The sequence below is a fragment of the Lynx rufus genome, unplaced genomic scaffold (genome assembly GCF_022079265.1).
Source record: "Lynx rufus isolate CCGP_SWC_20201006 ecotype Redwood Valley unplaced genomic scaffold, mLynRuf1.p SCAF_11, whole genome shotgun sequence".
NCBI lineage: Eukaryota > Metazoa > Chordata > Mammalia > Carnivora > Felidae > Lynx > Lynx rufus.
Genome location: NW_025814825.1, coordinates 1,481,712 through 1,489,476, shown reverse-complemented (window position 1 = coordinate 1,489,476; position 7,765 = coordinate 1,481,712).

Below are 7,765 nucleotides of genomic sequence, written 5' to 3'. Positions count from 1 at the left end.
CCTCAAAAAACTAAAAATAGTTTTAGTTGCTATGACCCAGCAATTGCACTACTAGGCATTTACCCACGGGATACAGGTGTGCTGTTATGAAGGGACACATGCACCCCCATGTTTATAGCAGCACTATCAACAATAGCCAAAGTATGGAATAAGCCCAAATGTCCATCGATGGATGAATGGATAAAGAAGATGTGGTATATATATATATATATATATATACACACATATATATACATATATATACATATATATACACATATACACAATATATATTGTATACAATATATACAATGGAGTATTACTTGGCAATCAAAAAGAATGCAATCTTGCCATTTGCAACTATGTGGATGGAACTGGAAGGTATTATGCTAAGTGAAATTAGTCAATCAGAGAAAGACAAAAATCATATGACTTCACGCATATGAGGACTTTAAGAGACAAAATGATGAACATAAAGGGAAGAGAAACAAAAATAATATAAAAACCATGAGGGGGACAAAACAGAAGAGACTCATAAATATGGAGAACAAACTGAGGGTTACTGGAGGGGTTGTGGGAGGGGGGACAGGCTAAATGGGTAAGGGGCATTAAGGAATCTACTCCTAAAAATCATTGTTTCACTATATGCTAACTAATTTTGATGTAAATTTAAAAAAATAAAATTACAAAAAAAGAAATACCACATGATCCAGTAATCCTGCTACTGGATATTTACCCAAATAAAATGAAAACACTAATTCAAAAAGATACATGCATCCCTACGTTTATTGCAGCATTATTTACTAGAGCCAAGATACAGAAGCAATCGAAGTGTCCATTTGTAGATGAATGGGTAAAGAAGATACACACACACACACACAGGAATATTACTCAGTCATAAAAAAAGAATAAGATCTTGCCATTTGCGACAATGCGGATGAACCTAGAGGACATATGCTAAGTGAAATAAGCCAGACAGAGAAAGACAAATGCCATATGATTTCACTCATACGTGGAATTTAAGAAACAAAACAAATGAACAAAAAGAAAAAGAGATGAACAAAAAAACAAGACTCTTAAATACAGAGAAAAAATACAGGGGAGTCGGGCAGGAAGATGAGTGAGGTGGATAAAGGGGATTAAGAGGTACTTAACAAACTTCCAGTTACAAAAGAAATAAGTCATGGAAATGAAAAGTATAGCATAGGATTCGGATTCTGTGTCTCCCTCTCTCTCTGCCCCTCCTCTGCTTGTACTCTGTCTCTCTCTCTCTCCCTCTCTCCCTCCCTCTCTCTCTCTCTCAGAAATAAACATTAAAAAAATTATTTAAGTATAGAATAGGAAATGTAGTCAACAACATTGTAATAATGCTGTTGATGACAGATGGTGACTACCTTCATTTGGTGAGCACTGCATAATGTACAGAATTGTTGAATCATGTCATACGTCATTATGCTTTAATATAACATTGTATGTCAATTATACTTCAAAATACATACATACATACATACATACATAAGGTTACCAGGGCTTAAGAGAATAAGGTGTTATAGCTTAATGATTACAGAATTCTGTTCGGAGTGATGAAAAGTTTTGGAAATAAATAGTGGTGAAAATTAATACCATTAAATTGTACATTTAATAATGGTACAAAAAAGTTGATAAAAGCAATTATAAAGGTAAGTGGAATAAGTAGTCAATATATTCTTTCAGACGTTTACTGTGATGAGATAGTATTCATTCTCTCCCTCTCTTTCTCTCTCTTCTCTCACACACACATCAAGTTGAAGATACTGTCGATTTTAATATGCACAATTTCTTTCCGTACCAATAATCAGGGAAAAGATGCTGTCAACTAAACCATGATACTCCATTGATTGGAAGATGCATCTCAGTTTCAGAGATGTTAAACTGCAAAACAAATGGGTCTTGAAAACAATGAAATGTAGTGCATATGTGTATATGTGTGCACGTGTGCGTGTATGTGAATGGTTGAGTTCTTTTAAATTTTTTTAATGTTTATTTTTGAGAGAGAAAGAGGCAGACTGTGAGTGGGTGAGGGGCAGAGAGAGAGGGGGAGACACAGAATCTGAAGCAGGCTTCAGGCTCTAGGCTGTCAGCACAGACCTGAACTCATGGACCACAAGATTGTGACCTGAGCCGAAGTCAGTTGCCCAACCAACTGAGCCACGCAGGTACCCCTTAGAATGTTTGAGTTCTTGGGAGACTCTCACTTCCTGCATTATTGGCATTTTCTATGACATACCTATATAGCACTATCACGTGGCGCTAGGTTCATTTTCATTTATCCCTATTACACATCCCACTTTCCATCAATGGCTCTTAACACCTTCACTCCAGGCTCCCTGAAGTCTCAAGCTCTCCTTGGTTCTCAAATGTCTCCAAAACTTCTTAGAAGTAATCCTGATTCCAAACATGATAATTTTGACTTTTCTAGCTCCCTTGTCCCTTTGAAAATAATTCAGTCCTATATCTCATTCTCATTCTCTTGCTAACTGACTGAAATAAAATTTATGAGTAATTATAGCTAGTGTTTTCGTGGTCGGCAATAAATTTTTTTTGTTAGATTTTCACCTTCACATAGGCTTTCTTACCAAACAAATAAACAACAAACAAACAAGAGTGTGCATTTATTGAAGAACAAAAAGAACTGTATATAAAGAAGTGTTTTGTTCCCTTCAAATCATACTTGTTAATACTGTTTATTGCCTTAAATATGTAAATCTGGGTGGCCCAGGGGCTACCAAAAGTCTAAAAAGAAACTTCACTTTCCTTTGTGTCCTACAGGAATGCAGAGACAAATTCTCAGAAATAAAGTAAATGTAAGCGGCTACTTTGACCCCCCAGACTTGCACTTTGGGATTATCTTCCTCTTTTTCCTCCCCTTCTCCATCATCATCATCATCATCCTTTTACTTTCATCTTTGATTTGGCTCCTAAAAATAAAACCTCAGTATGAAAGTAATTTTTTTCCAGGCTCCATATAGGAACCTGGTGCTTACACTTTGAATACTAATCTTATTTCAGGTTGTACCCAAATTTTGGACCCTTATATACTTATTTTTATTTCTACATTATTTTGTTATAGTAAATATAATTTTAAAAGGCACTTTATGCTTTCTTTAAATAGAGGTGGCATTCATTAGTCTGCCTTTTACACTTTTTAGCACTTTTCCCATCTAAGAAGCCCTTTTGGGAACAAAAGTTGATAATATTTCTCTGGTGGGCAATGCATCCATATATATCAAAAACCTTAATATTATGCAGGAGATTTAAACCCAGAAATTTCACATCTAAGAACTTATTTTAAGGAGAAAATTTACCATAAGTACAAAAAGTAATTTTTAAAGATATTCATTAAGTGCATCTCATAATTCAATCAGTATGAATTTGGTTAGATAAATGCCAGTGAATAGATTATTCAAGCAATGGACTATCAGGTGGCCATTTTATGTTCAGGAATATTATCTACACATGGATGTTTGTAATAAATTGCTAACCACAAAACACAAGCTACAAAATAAAATGTCCACTATTTACCATTTTCACATGGCATGAGGATTAAAATATTTGGAGTCAAAGACATCTTGGTTCAAACCTTGGTTCCAACATCCAGTTCTAACGCTGGCTCCTTAAACAAATATGGGTAGGTTTTCCAGCTTCACAGAGCCTCAGTTTCCTCATGTCATTTATAAATAATAATACTTATCTCTTAATGTTTTTGTAAAGATTCATTTAAATAATGTAAGCAGAGGCCTAGGGACATGGCCCCATACATAATAAGCATTCCATAAATGGTTTTCCACATTGAATGTGTGACATGTGGGATTTTTGATTATAGGTAACAGAGGTAAATTTTGGCTAACTCAAACAATGGCAAATTCATTAAAAATAATATGGAAAAGTTGGAGAACCAGTCTTGGAAATAGGCAAAAACCAATTCAGCTTCAGGGGCTAGAAAGCAGGAATTATAGGATCACTCTTGTAGTGCAACAATCTGGTAGGGATGTTGGTACCCAGATAAGAGAATGCCAACCCCTTCCTCAATCACCAGTTTCACACACTCAAAAGTTAAAGTCCCAGCAGAGGGCTTCCATGGGCTGAGCTGATGCCACTGCCTACCTTCTGGCCACAGAAGGCATGGAAGGAAAAATCTGGGTCTTTGGGGCACAGCCAACTAGATTTTCCCTTTCAACAAGATTATATACAAAATGGTAGTAGGTCAACTCTCCCGAAACAGGGTTCTGTTGAAGGTGGATGCTGCTGAGTGCCATAGAATGATAGATGCTCATCTATCATATAAACACAAGGCAATTTTGAAATGGGAAAAACATAAATCAAAAATTTATTTAAAAAAAACTCTTTCACATACATGTGACCATCATAAAACCCTGTGAGAAAAGCAGAAAAACAATTATTTCCATTTTACAAAGAGGAACCAAGGCTTAGGGAAGATAAAGGACCAACCCAAGGACACTACACTTAGTTTATGCAGAGCTGAAACAGACTCCTGAATCATAGTCCAAGGCTCTTCTGTAGGTACCCACTGGAAATTGTGAAACATCTCCCAGCCTTCTCAACCCTAAACTTCAAAGGACACAGATTACCAGTTGGTGGCATTTTCCTTTTCATATAACTTGCTGGTCTGTTCCTCCCACCACCACCACCCCCTACCTCACTGCTTGAAATTCAGCTCCCCCACCACCACCAGCTGGATGCTCAGCTGGAAGCAGTACAGTTATCCTGCCTGAGGATGGCTGGGAGGCTTGGCAATCTGCCTCCACCTCCAACACATTTGAAGGAAAGAGAGGGTGGAGAACAGAGAGCTGAAAAAACACTGGAGAAAGAAAGGAGTCACACTGGAGGAAGACAAAAAGGCAGGGGCCAACCTGGAAAGGAAATGGTATGGAGGGCAAGCAGTGGGGAGACAGAAAGAATGATTTTTTTAAGCCAAAGAATTAGGAAAATTGTTAAATCAGCCAGGAAGAGGTCCAGTGATTACTAAGATCTCATGCACCTAGCCAGAGAAAAAAGTTAAAGTCTTACAAAACTGCTGTCTCTGTCTCTCTGGAATAAATGATACTCATGATTTACCACAATATTTGACATCTAAGTTACTGAGGATTTGTTTTCTGCTCTGTATCTCTTCTTACAGTTTATAGAAGAGCCCACCAGAAAGAGCAAACCAATTGGAAATTCCCAGACTCTATGAGTTCAATGATAACTGAATACTTCTAGAAAGACCCTAAACATCTTATCTAATATATGCATTTTTCAGTTAGAGAAACTGAGACACAGAATTACAAAACTTGTCCAAAACTATGTACTTTAAAACACTTAAAATATGACTCTCTATACCAGGGAATGGCAAACTTTTTTCTATTAAGGGCCATCTACTAAATATTTTTGGCATTGAGAGTCATATAGTCTTTGTCACATCTACTCAACTCTGCCATTATACACCAAACACAGCCATAGACAACATATAAACAAATGGATATAGCTGTTCCAATAAAACTTTATTTACAAAAACAGGGTGTGGGTCAGACTTCGCCAGTAGACTGTACTTTATTGATACCTTATCTGGACCTAGTTATTTATTAAACACCATGTGAACATCTCAGGAAAACATATGATCAAATGTGAAGCATAAATTAAATTCCCACAGGAATGATACTAACAATGGCTGCAAGTGATTAAGCACTTCTTATGCGATTTTCCTTATCTAATCACTCCACCAGTCCTGGACAATGAATATTATTACGCTATTTTTCTGGATAAGGAAAAAAAAATACATGTAAGTCAAATAACTTTCCAATGGTCATACAGTTAGAAGGTGGTAATGTCAGTATTTGAACCTTAATGCTGTCTCACTTCAGGACCAAAGTGCTTAACAACTACACCAGGTACAGGAATATAGACACTTGGAAGGCAGAATAGAAAGCCATATCAAGTTTCTCACAAAGGATTGAATGTTTTCATGTTATTCTGAAAGAAACATCAAATAGTTTAAATATTTTAATAGTGCATTCATATCAACTTGGATGAAGCATGAGTCAGTCTCTGTTTCTCTCTCAACCTTCATCTTCCCCTGAAATGCTCATTTTGTTGCCTTTTTCTCATGATCTGTCATGATCTGTCTGTTGGACTTTCTAGCACACACACTAAGATTTAAGGAAGGATTTAGGTGGAGCCCACCCACCTCAGATCCTGGGAAGTGAAGGGTCTCTAACATTCAGAGGAATTCAAGCCTGAAGGGGAAAAGAGGACAGCTCTTGATGATTATCCTAAATTGTTGAAGCCAAACCAGGGAAGACTTGAGGAAATGACTCACTGAACCCAGGAGAAAGAAAAACAGCCGAGTGATGGCAGGAGAAAATGAGGATAATATAACCTTACTGTTAAAGTGAGGGTTAGTAGTCCACAGAGACTCAGAAAGGAAACACTGAAATGGCTGAGTTACATTCCTGAAACTAACATGCAATATTGTTTTATCAGGCTTACAGCTGTTTGGGCCAAGAATGAGGCAGGAACAGATTTCTTCTTAACAGAGACATCATTTCATATTCTTTACTGTCCCCAGATTGTCTCCTCTGCTAGAGTCCTAAGGAGAAATCACAGCTATGTCTGTCCCTTCTATTCTTAAATCACAAAACTAGGCATTCCTGACTCAGAAGCTGAGATTGGTGTGAAAAACAGATGCACTATAGTGCAGCCATTAAAAATCTCCTAACATCTGTACTGAGCCCATGAAAGGACTTTGAGACATCAACATTCCAGTGTAAAAAATTTTTAAAAATTAAAAAATTTTTTAAAAAGCCTGATAGGAAAAGTTGGAGAATGTTTTCAAGCACGAATACAGTTAGCTTTTACTTAGTAGGTCACTAGAAACAGAAAGAAAACTATGAGAGAAGTAAACTCTATCCTTTGTCTTTTTCTGACCCTTCTATCAAATTGTCACTGAATTAACATTCTTTTTTCCTTAAAGTTTACTTATTTATTTTGAAAGGGAGAGAGAGAGAGAAAGAGAGAATCCCAAGCAGGCTCCATACTGTCAGCAGGGAGCCCGATGTGGGGCTCAAACTCACAAACTGTGAGATCATAACCTGAGCCAAAATCAAGAGTAGGATGCTTAACTGACTGAGCCACCTAGCTACCCCTCTGAATTAACATTCTTATGTAAAACTCTGATCATGTTACTCCTGTGCTCACAAGCATGCAAAATTAACACACCATATTGGTAATGGTGCTGTGAAATACCCACTTTAAAAAAAAAAAAAAAACACTTTCATATATTGGTGGTGTAAGTGTAAATTGGTACAATCTCCAAGAGGAACAATTTTGCAATGTCTACCAAAATTACAAATGCAAATATCTCTGATCTAAGAATTTATCTTATAACTGTACTGGCACTTGTATGTAACGGAGTATGTATAAGATTTTTTGATACAATATTGTTAGTAAGAATAACAGATTAAATACACTTTTGCTCCTGGATAGCAGGTCACAGAAGGTCAAAGCTCTTGCTGCAACAACTAAAAACAAATGGACAAATGGAAAGACACATGTTAAATACATAAAAGAGCCATGGATAATTAGATGAACTAAAAGTTCAGAGGGAAAGCCCTTCTTAGGGCTGATAAGACATAAACACTCGAAGCTCTCAATAAAAAGCCTGGAAAGATTGTATCTAAAGAATAGAGACAAACCAGGGGTGTATTAAATCTTGCTAACATTGCAAATCAATATATGATTGAGTTGAGGT